Here is a 17,433-nt window from a genome sequence, read left to right as displayed (position 1 = left end):
GTTGCGTTCATAATATTTTGATATAATCAAAACTCTAGTAATCATTCCTTTCTTTTCGTAGCGTTATTTTAAATTAATTAGGTACACTACAATATATTTATAAATTTTCATATTGATTTTAAAGAAAAATTTCTAATAATTATCCTTCTTACACAGTTTGAAAGAAAAAGAAACAAGTCAAGTGCAATTCATACCAATATTACTTACTTAACAGATTAATTATATAGTAACTAATACGCTCGTGTCTAATCTAATATCGTAACATGTAAACGCGGTGGTCGCCGGCAAGCAGTGATCGTGTGCGTGTCACAGAGTCTGAATAATGACGCTGGGTGACATTTAATTTGGGATACAAAAGGCTCTTTATGCTGTTTACCCTAATCCATTTATCCTTCCTGCCCTCCCGCGCTCAGATAATATTGACAGCAACCTTTCAACTTTGCTAGGCTTAATTACATTGGAGGATTCTTCGATCAGCTTTTGTTTAGCGATTATGTATTTTGGGTATTTTAATTTTATCAATTTTAAATTTAATTTTGTAAAGAATTAAGTAATTATGGTTAAAAAATTTCAAAAGTCTGTTTTTATTTCATCAACTAAACACATACACACACACACACATTAGCCTATCGCAGTCCACTGCTAGACATAGGCCTCCACAAGTTCGCGCCCAAAATGACGTAAACTTATGTGTTTTGCCTATAGTCACCACTCTGGGCATGCGGGTGCGTGATCAACTAAACAGTTTTTTTAAAGAAACTAACATACACTTTTACTTTTATGTTTTAATATTTTTTAAGATAGTAATTTGTTATGTATTGTTATAGAAGTGTGGGGATCTGCCGCTAAGAAAAATTTAATGCTGTTACAAAGAATTCAAAATAATGTTATCAAAGTACTATTTTGCTATCTTTTTTTACATCAGCCAGTATCATAGTATCAAGAAACAAAATTGTTAAATATCACCCACCCAATTATACACCTGTTACACCAGCATACTGATAAATAACATTATCAACAATTCAATACACTCCAACATCGAAATTAATAAAAAAAAATAGCTAAATACAATTTAAGAAACAAGGATAAATTAATGGTGACTAGTGTACGTACAAAGTATGGTAAGAAAATAATATTGTTTAAGGGTTTGCGGCTATATACTCGTAATAATATACCAAATCATGTTAAAGGTTCGGACAGCATGGATATTTTTAAATAAAAAAATAACTCGAATATAATGTAAATTATAAATGTTCCGATTAAGCGTTCCAGAGGTAAAAATTGTAACATCCGACTAGATATAGTAGGTATATTGATTGTATCTCATTATAAGTGAACGTGATGTTTTTATGAGAAAATAAATTCTTTAAACCTACATTGATGGAAGGTATTATAACAGGTATATGTTTTATAGAAAAATAATTATTTAGAATTGTCATTACATTAAAAATGTAAAATACTTTTTATTTATTATTCTGTTAAAATAATTTATTTTATAAACAATAAAAGTAGCTTAAGGCTATTATTTAAAAGTGATTATTTTACCAAGTACTCGACAAAAATGGTGTTGGTTGCGGTCTGGGCGTTTGTTGTGTTTTTCTAGACCGAGAGGGAGCTTATCGGGTCAGTTGAGTAAATAGGTATTATATTTATTTACTAAATATTAAAACGATAATGCAGGTGTAACATACATTTTAATTTAATAAATTAACGATTAATTGGAATCATATATTAAAATAAGCGTGAAAAGTAGTGCCGTGCTAAATTCATTAACATGGCATTATAAAGAGCGCTCTCGAATATTACCGGAATGTATTTTTAATCAGTATTTAAACGTTTAATTAAACCTGGTCGCGGGCTTTTATAGCAATATTGAAAGATATTATATTTTCCCGGAATGCGCCGCCATTATTGCTATTATATATCAGGACCGCGGTTAATGCCTATACCATTACCACTGACAATATTGAAATTCTATACGGATAGTGGAAACATATATCTTAAACATGCTTTTGAGAAAACACTTATAATAATAAAAAAAAGCTAAAAGATTATTTTGTTGAACATTGATTTGTGTTGTAACTAAAAACATAAATAATTTCCATCGATCGAAATAAGTCTCATCTTTTATTAAGAAGGAGCTCCCTTTGAGCTTAACCTACTATTCTGTTTCTTTTATGTCTTAGAATTTCTTTCGAAACAAGAAAGTTTCAATGACCAAGAAATTAAAAAAAAAAATTTCAACTGTTGCGTATATTATTTGTATTTCGTTATTATATGGTAGCTCAGTTTGTCTATAAATGGATGCACGATGAGCGAGGACTTTCTGTATATTATTTTTGTAAAAAAAAAACATGTATGATCTGTTAGCGATCCTTCAAAAAATTAATTACTATACATACTTTAAAAAATAGAGGTACTGGCGTATGTTCTAATATAAGCTAATGATAATATCAGTAATGTTTTCCAAAAATTTAAGTCTTAAAATTTATTTTTTTAAAACATACGATACAATTATATGTTTATGAAACATCTAAATTGCAATGTTTTCAATCGGCTTCATTTTCTTAAAAAAGCTAGTTAGGTAAATGAAATCAACTTACGTTCCCTCGAATAGTGCTTCAGTAGACCGCTCTCGTGAAAGTTGAAATTCTGCAAGCAAAGGAGAATTTCTTTTAGAAAAATATTCAAATATATGCATATTTTATGCGAAACAAAAATAACTAAATGACAAAACTTTGATAAAGATAGATACTTTAAGTATATATCTAATTAAATGAAAAAGTTCTAGTTCGTTAAATTTAATTAACAGTTTTAGGATAATATTCTACGAGATTTTTTTTTCAAAAAATATAAAATTAAATATAGACTTGAACTAGAAGTTGAATAGAAGTAATAGGTATATCGTCAATATTATTGTTCTCATGCTTGTACATTTTATTTCAATCCAGTGAACTGATCTAGCCTTTTCGTTTTAGGCAACACAAGAATATGAACTCAGTTATAGTAGAGATATAAGAGTTCAATTATGAGCTTGAATCGTTGAGTTTTTGAGCAGTAGATTTTTTAAAATTAATTTTAATTTGTCAGTCATAAAACCGATTAAATTAAAAATTGTTTTCTTCCGAGTCGCACTGAAGCTAGGAGTGGATTATGGATTGGAGAGCTCTCCTATTCTATAAAAAATTTAAAAAATTTGTAACAGTCAAATAAAATGAAGTAAAAGTTAATAAAAAAAAAAAAAAAAAAAAAAAAAAAAAAACTATAAAACATAACTATCGAGATTCCTCAAACTTAGCGTCCTCTGTAAGAAAGTTGAAGACGTACGTACAAGAGGGATGTTCGAAGAAAATTAATTTAATGATTCGTGTGACTGAACTGTGGAGGGTGCGTACCTTCATCGAATGTTCATTCAACCCCGTTTGAGATTGACGAGGCGTTTGTTTTTAAGCTTGAAATACTCGTAATTTTGCTTGGGGCTGGTATTACTTATTTAGCCCGAACTAAGCTTGTATGAAAAAAAAAACCGTGTGGTATCGTGGGACATCAAATAGAAACGAAGTTCCTTATAATAAAATGTTAATCGAGTATACATTTTTAATGTTGTTCGAGTATTCATTTTTTATTATGATTTTTTTATCGATAACAAAAATACTTTACAAAATTATCTTAACACCTTTATTTTATTTACAATGATTTATAAAAATATACAATAATTATAGAATTATAATAATAATAACAGCAAACTGTAATAATAATAACTGCCATCACGTAGACTATACATTAGATACTGTATAGCCATCATACATAGACTATACATAAAAATCTTACGCTTTTTTTTAACATTACGGACGTTTGTCGGCTAGGGTACCCCTCCGCAGCGCCCCATAAGGAACTTCGTTCCAAAAAATTGTTTTGTTGTATTTTTACAAACTTTATACATAATCAGAAGATATGCACCCACATATATTTTAGTAATTTATTTTTGTATATTATGTAATAAATTAAAATGTCTTTGTAATAAGTTTTTTTGTTTTTTACTGAAGTATCTTAAGCGCTGTTTAGTTTGTCAACATTCATTTTAAAAAAAGTTAAAATATGACGGTCGTATTTAAGTTGGAAACATAATGGAAGCGATAGGTCCGTCGGGGCTGGTTCAACAAGCGCAGTGTCACAACTCACAGAACCGAATAATTCATGAGACGCAAGAGGGCGGCTTCGGAGGTGTTACTAGTCGTTTTGTAACCGACAGCCTCGTACAGTCACGACAACATGCAAAGTTTCCAATCCTTATATTATACGGTTTAAGGACTATATTACAAATGATGAGAACGTTGAGAATCGCTCGTTGTACGAATCGACTCATTGTACCATTATTATGCAAAGACGACCTGATCGATGAAATGTTTTCTCGCGAATGCAGAACTGAATATCGGTCTCACAAAGGTTATTAGAATGTAGGTCTCGGTGTAAAATTACAAGGTTAGGCAGGTGCGTTTTGGGAATAAGTTTCAAATGTCTTGGGTGCAAAATGTTGATGTACAATGAATCATAAAATTTCCAGTCTATCGAGTCGAAGTAGAACAGAATAATAGCTTGCGTAAATAAATATTGCAATAAAAATTACACGAAATTTTATTCAAATTTGACATTTAAATATACTCGTAATTTTGTTGTTACGTCTATCATATTTTCAGAGCCATTAATAATAGCAAAACTCTGAAAAAAGTATTTCAATCATGTTTCAAAGCATTGTATAACTGAAGAATGGTCTTCATTCTAGAGTTAGGTGATAAATTTTAGACTAGACAGGCTAGTTTCGACAAAATGTCGACCCATATCAAACGGTCTCAGGTGTGAATTCAGGCAAGCACTAAGTTCGAATAAGTTAAACATTTAATCTATATGTTGCGTTTTTACTTACATCAAGTTATAAATGTACCATAAATAATTAATAGTAAATACAAATTTCGTTTCAACTAATTTGGTACCGTTAGTAATTTTTTTACTCACTTTAACTTAATACCTAGTTATAGGTAATTGTTTCATGTTTTAGATAATAGTTACATGATATAATTATTAATCTACATGAAAATATTACACCTTAATTCGAAGCAGGAATCGAACCCTAATACTCTTGGAACGAAGAGCAGGGTCACTGCAAACTATGCTAACAGACTAGCGCATTAAACGTTTTTGTTAAAAAAATACTACGTTGAATTTTAAATTAATAATAGATAAAATATAATAACTGAATCAACGTTAATTTCCCTCGGTAGTAGGAAATATTGTGTTCAAATATAATTTCATTATATTTCATTAAAATTGCACTTCTGTGGATTAACGTGAGTCGCGTGGTGTACTTCGTGTATTAAAATGAAGATATAGACCACACCGCGAGGGAATTAATTATCTATTATCCTAATAACAACGCCTATGTCGATTATTTCTTTGGTAAGACGTAAAATATTGTTTATGGTGTGCTTAAAGACATTTATTGTCAGGAAACAATGTTTCACTTACATGTGCTGCTTAGTTTATAGATAAATTAGGCGAATTCGAAATACTCATAATTAAATTAGTAATAAATAAGTAGAAAAAAAAAAATAAACTAAATATTGAAAGTAAACATTATTGTTCCTTGTTTTTTTGTAAGTTTTATTTAAGAATTTAATTACTATAGGTATATGTGTTTTTAATGTTTCGACAACAACACGCATAAATAAATAAATTTATATCTGTATGTAGTATGTATGTATGTAGTAATATTCGTAGTATGCAAAATTATATCGCTTCAAGTGCGAAAAAACCAGAGTGGCCAATATATCAGAGTGGTAGTCAGGTTATTAACATGTAGGTGACCATTTAAATTAAGATAAAGCCCTCATTTATGACAACACGTATTTAACAGAACGAGACCAGTTATTTATTCAATGATAATCCCACATGGCGTCATAATTATAATGACGAATACTTAAATAAATTATTATTTGTCAAAAGTGAATACAGCAATAAATATCTGGGTACGATAGAAACATTACTCTCTACGTCTGCACTGTCGGGTCAAAATGAAATAGTAACAATGCGGTTACGAATTACTGATAAGGTACGGTACGGTATGAATTACCATTGTTAATCGAGTTAATGATTACAAAGTGTGAGCTAATATGACATTGGGAATATCATTAAGAATTTCCTAACGAAGTTTTCGTAGATCTCTCGTAATATCATTGTTACTTTTGCGACGGTATTGTATATTAAATTAAATTGTAATTCAGTGTACCGCTCGCATACGTTCGTTATTAATTAAGGATATTGTGTTAATCGTCCGGAAGATTAATGATGACATGAGCATGTCGAGGGTTCGCCGTAAATATTGGAACATCCTTTTGTTTATTTTTATAGAGTTTTTCGATACTATAAAAATATTATTATACCTATAAAATATCAGAACTAAGTAATAGTTTAGTGTATCTGTACATTAAATATAATAAATGAAAAATAAATATCTTATTAACATTATTATAAATAGACACACTCGTCTTTTCCTACGGTAAGCAACTTCATGCTTGTGTAATAAATAGGTAGCAGCCTAATATTATGACTAAATATTTTTTTGATAAATCAATCAATCAAATAATCAATTGTACATATTTTATTATTAATAACAAATAATAATTATAATAAAAAAATATTTAGGAAAAAAAGTAGTGAATTAATCATTTAATACGCAACAGGACTAATAAAGTACAGTAAGTACTAGAGGGCTATCAAAATAAAATTATAAAGTTATTAACAATATTTGTAGTTTACATACATATACCTACTCGTTATTAATTAAGGTAAAAGTATTATTTTAAATATTTCCTTATTTTTGACCTAGATACCATAACGGATAAATTTACTTTTCAAACATTGTTTTTTGCTTTTATCTATTAAGAAAATGTAGGTACATGTATTAGAAGATCCTTTGTAATATTTCATTGTATCAGCAAGCACACATTGTAACCATTTATTCAAATTAGTTTGTCGTGTTCAATTTATGTACAGATAGGTTCATGTTGTAACTTATGAGTTATTCGTACGACGTCAATGTTATGTGTGAAGTTATGCATTAATAATTTAATATTATGCCGATTAAACTCTTGATATGACAACGCATAATATGATATAATGAATGCGTCATACTATAATTATGAGGAATTTTCATCGGCATGTAAGTAATTAATTGGAAATTATTTAGAGACGGCATGCTGTTTCACACTAGTACAGAGTTGTAAAAGACAATATCCAATTTTCCTCCTATATTTTATGTAAGACTTTATCTTTTATCGCGGCTTTGCTTTTGAGATAAAAGTTTGTTATATATTTTGACATCTACAAGAAAAACCGGCAAAAGAAACGCATAACAATATTAAAAAAAAAAAAAAATTAACAATGTTAAATTTTGCTTGGATTACAATATTTATATAGTCTTTTTAGCACGAATTATGGACGTTTGATAGAGCAAAAGCGGTTTAATGGAAGCACTTCAATCAAAGAATACAAATTATTATCGATGTTTATCGTCCGAGGGTGACAAAATACCCGTGTAACAACCTCAACGCCTCCCACGTCAGGCGTCGAAAATTTTTCATCCATAAAATTTCGGGACTTTGTCAAATTGAAATTTATTGCAACCATCCCTTAATAGCTTTTTTTATTTAACGTTTTACTTGAACACCGATATATTTTGGCATGCTAATGTATAAAATTGTGTATCTTACCTTTAAAATTCGAATATAAAAACCATTCACTTTAGGTCTAAACAAATATAATTATTATTAATAATTTTACGTCATCAAGATCAAGGCTCAGGATAGCATTTTTTAAATAACAGCAGAAACATTATAAGCTTTATTTGATATAAGTATATATGTACGTACCTATTTAATCTCTAAAAATAAACTAATATTTTATATAAATTTGAAAATGGTTTCTCAATACGTAAGTAAAACGAATATAAGATCTCTGACGTGCGCCGCCTTTTTCTATTAAAATGAAGGTTAACGAACTTGTCTTACTTACATTAAATGGTATCCACGCCTTTATTTGCATTCTGTTTAATTGTTATGGTCAAAATAAGTTTTGTTTAGCGATCGTTTGGTACATTAGAAACGTATCAGCCTCCAACAGCATTGGTTTCATATTTGAAAAATATAGTAATATAGGCAAACTAACTAATATATGTACTACTGTCAGTTAGAGCGAACATGTTAGCTCGAAGGTTTGCTCGTTGCTCAGCCCAAGTAAAGATAACACTTTTTAGAGCATATTGTACCTCGTTTTATACGTGTAGCTTATGGGCTGACTACATAAAGAAAAGATACAGTGACCTCCGTGTCCTCTACAATAATGCATTCAGGATACTGTTGGGGCTGCCCCGATGCTGCAGCGCCTCAGGCATGTTTGCAGACGCAAGAACCGACTGCTTCCACACCACCATGCGTAAGCGATGCGCATCTTTTGTGCGTAGAGTAAGGGGCACCCAAAACAGTGTGCTGAAGATGATCGCGGAGCGTTTTGACTGCTTCTACCTCCAGCATTGCTGCGATAGACACCTTGCGATACAAATGCCGGAGCGAAAGCTTTAAATATTATTATTATTATTATTATTATATTATATATAGTATACGTGTACTATATACTCGTGTGTTGTAATTATTTTTACAATTAAAATGTTTATTGTTTTTGAAACCCGCCATCAAAACCATTGATCAAATTTCTAGTTGAACTTCTTACATTTATGTCATAAGTGCCTTCAAGTAGAGCTAAGGTTTCTATTTATGATTTTTTTTTTGAAGGAAACACTAGAAAAAATATTATTATAGTATACGTGTACTATATACTCGTGTGTTGTAATTATTTTTACAATTAAAATGTTTATTGTTTTTGAAACCCGCCATCAAAACCATTGATCAAATTTCTAGTTGAACTTCTTACATTTATGTCATAAGTGCCTTCAAGTGGAGCTAAGGTTTCTATTTATGATTTTTTTTGAAGGAAACACTAGAAAAAATATTATATAAATACGATAAATACCATTGTTTTTTAACATCGGTATAGGACCGATGGTATAAATAAATAATAATTTATGTGTTTCATGTACACTGTTGTGCTATTTATTTAAGCTTCAACTTTTCGCAAAATAGAGGAAAAATTATCTAATATTGACGTAGAAATATTCTTATTCTCTAGAGAATTTTAAGATAAATTAATAAACATATGAAACGAAATAGCCACACGACATGTCATTAATTTCTGGGCTTTATCTAGATATGCTTAGTCGTCAGTCCTATATCACGAAACAATAAACCATCAGAGGGTCAGTGAATGACATTGAACTCAAAATGTCCACCGATAAATAGATCGATCGATTAAATATCGATCTATTGTTTAATATTCATAACAACTAGATGCCTTTATTGTTTCGATTCTATCGATGCACGATCACCGTTGTTAAATAACACTCTGAAGGTTAAGAGAAAATAAATATTGTTAATGCAAGCCTTCAAGGCGATGTATATTGACATTTAGAAGGAGTATTTACTTTTGAATGCAAAACGAAATCTTAGATCGAAATAAAGTAGATATCATTATTTAACAATGGATCGAATCAATAAGATATCTCATCGTATTGGAATGCTTCAATAAATTTTCAATCCATACATTTTACGTTACTACGCGTATTACTTTGGTGACCGCTGTCACGATCTTGCCGTGAAAATTTTATGCAACGAACCAATAATACAATTTTGAAACTATTTTTGGATTGAATCACTTAAAGGTTATTTCTTAAAAGGCAATCGCGACAAATGTTTTCCCTTTAAAGGATTACGTTGCATTTTTGCTTTGAAATAGTATTAGCACAGATAAGGTAAGTCTGCTTATTTTAAAAATTGCTTATGTAATCTACTGGTACTGTTATTTTATATTATTATTTTTAATATGGTACACGTAGTGAACATATATAAGAATATTAAATAAAAAAAAACACCGAAAGCTATGTACCCGCAATACTTCAGAATGACTGCATCTAACTGGATCTATTTTTGATTTGTCGTATCAGGAAAACTTTTGCATAAAAGAAAAAAAAATCGATATATGAACAAAAATAAGTGGTTCGCCGCCGCTAGTAAAATAATAATCAAAATAGATAACCCATTTAATGCATTTATTGATTGATTAGATTATGCAATCAATCTATTCTATTCTTAAATATATTATATGTCAATGTCAAAATATGGGTAATTGCATAATAAACAAATTGAAGTCGAAATTATGCTCAGGTATATTAATTGTTGAGATAATTGTTTATCAATGTCAATAGATGGAAATTAAATTCTTTTATTTGTTCACCTCTGTATTCATTAGTATTGTTTATTTTTATTAGTGCCGGTAGACTGCGAAAGATTTTATTTTCGTAAACAAAATATATTGACATATTTTGCTGTACACATTTATAAGGAAGTATCTAATATAGTACATTTGAGTATGTGTATAACTTTTAAAATGCTTTTAATAATATAAAGAGTAAAAAGAATGTTTCAATTCTAAGTTAATAGTCAAGTTTAAGTTCAGTCATCGTCAGTACGTAGTTATTTACAAAAGAGCAGCACCTATATTTTTCCTACAAGTTAATTTTTGCAAATAATTAGACCATAACATAAATATACTAAATATCGATTTTATAATACGTAATAATTATAGTTCTGTATCGAAGTTAATACAACGTGGTGCAGTCGAGTGTCAATTATAGCGAAATGCTTAGTTATGTAACTCGGAACCTTGAGACTTGACCGTAGTCGTGAGCGCGTTGACCAGGCGTGGTGCAAATACGAGAGAGAGCGGTCCCTACCGTTCACTAATAAATCAAAAACATTCCTTTCGCTGATCAATAGTTGACTTCAAGGATGTGAATGTAATAATATTTGTATCATAACTGTCATTTCCAATTCCAGTTATTAGATAATAGTATCTAGTACTTAGATTTACTAACACGGTAATGTCATGTTAATTTGTTTACGATTACTTTTTACTATTATACTATTTTCGTCTAAGTTATTTATTTGAATACTAAATTTAAAATTTTTTATAATAACAAACGATAAATGTTCAATATTGATTATTTGCATTATTAAAGCACATTGCATCTTCGTTGCAGACGGAGCAAAAAACAAGAACTTTAAAATTTTTTATATTTATTTTCAAATATGACTTATATATTTATGTTAAAATTTTTCTTATAAAATCCCCATAATTTTCAAAAAAAGTAATGATAAAAATCAAATTTAACTTATTGATATACTCGCCGACGCCTCTCTTTGTACCAATTTATATTTATATACAGTGGCGATGAAAGCGGTTTTGAGTGATAATTCCAGTTCGTGTACAATACTATCACAATATAGCTCGAAAGATAAGAAAATATTATGCAGGGTGGCTAATGGACAACCCATATTCTCGATATTAAGCCAGGGACGGTATATTTCTAGATCCAGCTAACAAATAAATTAGTAACTTTAATCCTCGATACCTAATCGCCTGATTTATTTTTACAGCTTAACTAAACGCTTTTAAGGATTGAAATTTATTTTAAGGATAAATATTTCTAATTTCGTTGTTTTATGAACGCAGGTAGTAAAAAAAATAAAAAAAAAACGTTTAGAGTACCGAAGATTCGAGAGGACTTTTAACGAGTTGAGAATGCGTTGTTCGCTAATGGAACAAGGAACTTTAGTTTTAGATTTTAGCATATCCAGAAGTATTAACCATATAAGACTTTATACGTATTTATGTTCCGTATAAATATTCTATCTCTAATTTTGCATAATAGAAATAGAATTTTGACAAAAAACCTATATAAATTAATATTATATTTTATGTTAAAAATTCAAAAACTTATCTTAGATCTATAACTGGATTAGTTATTTTAACCACCCGTTAGAATAGCAGAACAACTAAGCTAAAACAAATTTAAGCGCACGAGTCACACTGTTTTGCAATTTAGTTAGGGAAAGAAGGATATCACCTTGAACAAATTATATTACTTAGCTAATGACTGTAACAAATTGAGCCGGAATGACATTTTTTCCCATAATTTGATAAACAATTATACTTGTAATGTTTCCTGCTTGTTAAGGTACAAGTCATACTTTATTTGTTAATAAAAAACATTTTTAATTAAATTAGGATAACATTTTGGTATAGTGTTGTGTATAGTAACCAAAAGACCAGCAATCGCCGGTTGGATTCCCGCCTGGGGCAGATATTTATATACATACTAGCTGACCTGGCGAACTTCGTATCACCTTATTTTTTTCTGAAATATAATAATAACATAATATATCAAAATAAAATATAGCCTATCTTTTAAGTTGGATCAAACTGCACACGGTGTGCAAATTTGACTAAAATCGGTTCAGTAGTTTAGGAGTCCATTGAGGACAAACATTGTGACACGAGATTTATATATTATATTAAGATTTGTAAATAATTCATCAACTCGCACTGGAGCAGCAAATCGGATTAAGCTTTCACCCTTTTCCCAAAATAGGGAAGAAGGCCTCTGCCCAACAGTGGAAAGTTTACAGACTGAAAGATTATAAGCTAGACATAATATGTCGTAAAAGAATTTTCTTTATTATTAAACGTCAATAGCAGGTAACTATAATAAAGGATATATTAAAATAAATATTATACATATAATATATACAATATTATAAATTAACATTAATAATAAAAATTTTACAAAATATTACAGGTACCTACATACATTTAATGAATGAGGTTGTTTTAATCTTGCTTGTACAAATAATCGGAGTTGTTTTTTTGTTTTTTCTTGACGTTTCAAGTAGACGATGCAATATTATAAAATAACAATATATCGGCACAGGAAGTTTCGTAATTAAATATAACTAGTTTTTTAGCCTCAACGCGCTCTATTAACCATTTCCTGTGATTCTGCAAGGATGTAATAAATAAGATCGTTTCTGACATAGTTTTTTACATCTTTTATTGGTTTTTTGAATCATATCGACTAAGATTAAGATGTTTTTAATTGTAATTTCTGGACATTAGATTCTTTCAAATGTTGATTATAAGTAATGTGATATTTAAGGCCCGTATTTTGAGTTGTTTTTTTAAATATATTTTTAATTCAAGGAATTAATTATGTTACGGATCACATTTTTCTTTTGTAAATTGCGTCAATATAAGTTTAAAAAAAAAACGCCAGTTAAATACTACAAAACCATTATTGAAATACCGATAATTATTTTCAATTTCTATACTAAACGTGTGCCCTGGACACAAACTATTAAATCGATTCGTGATTTAGTATTTTTATAAACCGGCAGTTCAAGTAATTGAATTATGTCTATTTTTTATACATCCGTCACAAGCGGACGTGTTGCTATTTAGTTTTTCTTTTGTAGAACTAAGCGTGATATTTGTTTTTTTTTTTTACTATTTTGGCATCAATACCTATTTTATGTCGTTTTAATTGGCTTAAGTTCTCTGCTAAATCATAAAAAAAATATTAACTCATAAATCATAAACATTAATCAAAACTGCTCTAATTAATCATTGGAAATTGTTTTAGGTAATTATTGGGTATAAATATTGGCTCTGTAACTTATGATGTAATATTTTTACATTTTGTAAAAATAAATGGAATAATGAGCAAATAAATTTAAACTATTTGTTTTATACGTCCAGGATGATTTTATGCGAATCTAATGTCCTGTACCTGAAGGTAAGCGATTAACTCTATTCCTACCAGTGTACCAATTATTTGCTAAGTTTATTTTTATATCAAAGTCTATTGCGACAAGCGCAGACAAATTTAGAATCTCGTCATTACGTTGTACTTACGGATTTTCTATAGTAAAATATCTATACAAATGAAACTGAATCGACGATCAGTATGTACGCACATAATTTTCGAACAATCGCACCGAACTGCCATATTTTTACGTGTTCATATTTGTCAATACGAAGTTTGTATAAAAGACAAGTATAAAAGATAAGAAAAAAAAAATATGGCAGTACGAAATATACTATGTCAGCTAATATTGTATTTAATCTGTTTCTAAGACTGGTACATAAATAAGTAGCTGCTGTGTTTGTGAAATAAAACTTTGGATAGTTTCATTTCTCTTTAACATTTATAATTAATTAAGGTTAAAGTACTAAACTATTTAGATTATGATATTAAATATGTAAGTATGTCGTAACCTTTGTGAAGTTATAGTTAATGAGTTGTGACCTAAGAATTTATTTCTACTAACAACATATTATTTAGATTCAAGTTCTTGTTTCTTTACAAGGAATGATCACTTGAATAAGAGTGGTTGTATCATATCCTGTAGGTTATAAAATACCTATAACTAGCAATTGTTAGTTCTGTGTGTTTGACAACCTTTCTGGTGAAGATTTGCATAGTAATGAAATCACCAATTAACGCCAATGGTTTTCAGGTTCAATTCAGAGCAGACATTTTGTATTTTTGTTAATGTTTTTTTTTAGTCTGGCCGTCTCTTTTGTGGGTCTCACAGGGATGTCTCGAATGTCAATTTTTTTTATTTAATATTAATTAATAAACGCTTCACACTCAATGGCCCCCAGTAGGATTTTCTCGTGTGTGGGGTGCAGAAATACAAACAATATACAAGCACAACGCCACGATAAACATCTATATGGCCGATACAAATGTCTATCGTGAGTGAACCCGCGACCGCCAGCGTAACAGCCAGTGCTATGACCGCTGCGCCAACGCATCGTCAATGTTACATTATAGGTTGCATGAAATTGCCTTACACCCGGTTTATCATGTACCTAATCTTAATATAAATACGAGTTTTTAGGAGTATTTAACGATTTTTACGCCAACTTTTCTAGATTGCTTCATATCATACAATTTATGTGAATGTGATTGTGTGTATATGTATTTTTGCTATATTACAAAACATATTTAATGAGTTTTATACATAGCCTCAAACACATAAAAATCGAATTTTAATCATTCATCTCAATGCGATCCTCTTAATATCCGTTATTATCGAATTATATTGCCTAACCGCGGTTGTGCGTGTTTAACACAAGCAATTAACTCACGCAAGTTGACGAACGAGAATTATGTTCCTGTATCGCCGGTCTGTGGACAGCTGCGGCTCGTATATTTAGTTAAACATTGTTATTTAAACGTGCTTAGCTCTTTGTGCTGCTGTAAATTGAAAGATTCTATTTATACAATACGTAAATTCCCCAATAATTCATAGACAGTTTCTAATATAAACCACCAAACTCGTTGTTATCAATGACATGTTACAAGCATGTCATGTCAAAAGGTGACATGATAACAACATAATAATTTGGTGTCTATTAAGTATGCGTTTAGTTGTTATATTTTACTATGGAAATCTAATCATTGTTCTAAAAGTTGGCTTTTTATTACAAGCAACTTCGAAAACTATATATCACAGAGTGTTCTTCAATTTAATTAAATGAAAACTGTGAACATAATATTATGATTCATTTCCGTGTTTATCAGTAAGCCTATAAGAACCCTGGCAACCCAAGTGGCTTAGTTTGTGAGCGACGTTCTGCGGCAAGTTTTCAACACTGTAAATTATTTCTCTACCGGAATTATGTATTAGTTCGCACCTAGTCACATTATATTTTTTATAGTTTTTTTTGAGTTTGTCTTGAAATACCGAACATTTTATTAGTATCATAATAAAACAAATTTTGTTTACGTACGTGAAACAAAATATAATCTACATAATTTTCTAATCTAGAATTACTTAAGCCTGTCGGCAATAAGTATATTAGTTGATTTATATAGTAAAGCGTAAAATATGATGCAACGAACGCAACTTCCGAGTTAAAGTAATATAAGGTATAAGGGTGTTGAGATTAATTAGATAATTTGTTATATTCATTACCGCTCTTAATTCTGCGAAAACTACTCACAACATGTGTATAAAACGGGTAATGTGTTTTCCATATTTATAACGAGTTATTACAATATCAACTCTATATTTAAAGTTTTATGGATGACGTCTATTTTCTATGTTATCGTAGAATGTTTCTTCGCCTAGTAAGCAACCTGTTAATACGAACACAGACGTCCGGAATATTAACGTTACACTGAGTACGACTCACTCGAGTAAAACTAATTTAATTAGCATGTGTTGCATGTTAAAAGTTCATCGTGACAGTATTGTGGCTTTGTTTTATGCCTCTCATAGTTTATACATACTTCGTTTATTTAAATTATAATATTTAATTAACTAAGAGCTTTTTGAAATTTCCTATTTATTTATACTTATAGTAAGTAATATAACCGAGTTTAAAAGTATTTAGTTCAGGATCTGCTGATCTGACTTTATTTCTTTTTGCGTTAGCGTGTTTATTTTAGAATGTTATAGGTTATAAGCGTCACGATATTAATCAAAGGGGCGGAGAAGTAATCATAAACGTCAACGAGGGTGAAATTGCATGAGTCGTCTAATAATAAGGAGAAATTCACAGCAGAGGTTTTATAAAATTGCCTTAATCAGCTCTAAGTTTTATGCTTATTTTTCTTGTACGAAGACTTTGGTCTCTTTAGAATCAAGCAAGGGTCTTGACCCAGGACGAATTGTCCCGTCATCCTCCTCTAAGAATTGAATACATTATTAATGTATCAATTACTATAGTCAACGTTATAAAACTGCAATGTTGAAATTTACATAACGGGTCATATCTGAATTGTATAAAATATAAATCTTTCTACTTTCATTTAAATACCAGTTTTCTCTCTACTATCCATTTGAAATAAGAAAATTATCAATTACTGACACTTATTTGAGTATTAATCAGCTATAACCATACAATAAACATACCATTTGAGTGAAATCAATTGCTTTCTATGAATTTAGCGCGTCGAGTCTGTTGTACCGAAATGATGTCGCGAAAGTTACCATTTTTTTTAAATTTCTTTATACTTTTTAATTTCCATTTTGCATTTTTATTACAAAACCGAATAAATAATAAAAATTAAGATTTTTTAATTATAAAGAGTATCAATTAAATGTTGCAACAAATAAATATTGTAATTGATCATAACAAGTCACGCGTCACGATTTTTTTACATATCCAATCAGTATTATATATAGCAGCGTTTCTCGCGGTTTCATCTGTGTTAAGCGTTTTGTTATTATTACTACTGGAAACTGTTTTATGATGATTTAAGAGTTTATCAGTTACAAATATATATATATTTAATATTATCCATTTCAATTATGTTATTTTAAATAAAAATAAATAAAATTAGTTATAAGAACAGGATCTTAAAAATCACAGCAACTACATTAAATTCATTTTATTTCGAAGCAAAACTATACATTT

The 17,433-nt window shown here is 29.6% G+C and overlaps 1 protein-coding gene across 1 annotated transcript in view; it reads right to left on the bottom strand.

Moving 5' to 3' along the window:
• LOC123670055 (flocculation protein FLO11) overlaps positions 1 to 17,433 on the bottom strand; it is a 136,950-nt gene that overhangs the window by 56,057 nt on the left and 63,460 nt on the right. The window contains exon 3 of the mRNA XM_045603564.1: positions 2,604 to 2,652. The gene's annotated coding sequence lies outside the window, so the exon portion shown is untranslated. The remainder of the gene's footprint in view (positions 1 to 2,603; positions 2,653 to 17,433) is intronic.

The sequence above is a fragment of the Melitaea cinxia genome, chromosome 4, assembly GCF_905220565.1.
Source record: "Melitaea cinxia chromosome 4, ilMelCinx1.1, whole genome shotgun sequence".
In the NCBI taxonomy this organism is placed as follows: Eukaryota; Metazoa; Arthropoda; class Insecta; order Lepidoptera; family Nymphalidae; genus Melitaea; species Melitaea cinxia.
Note: the sequence above shows the minus strand (reverse complement) of the source record. Positions and strands in the feature narration are given on the sequence as shown.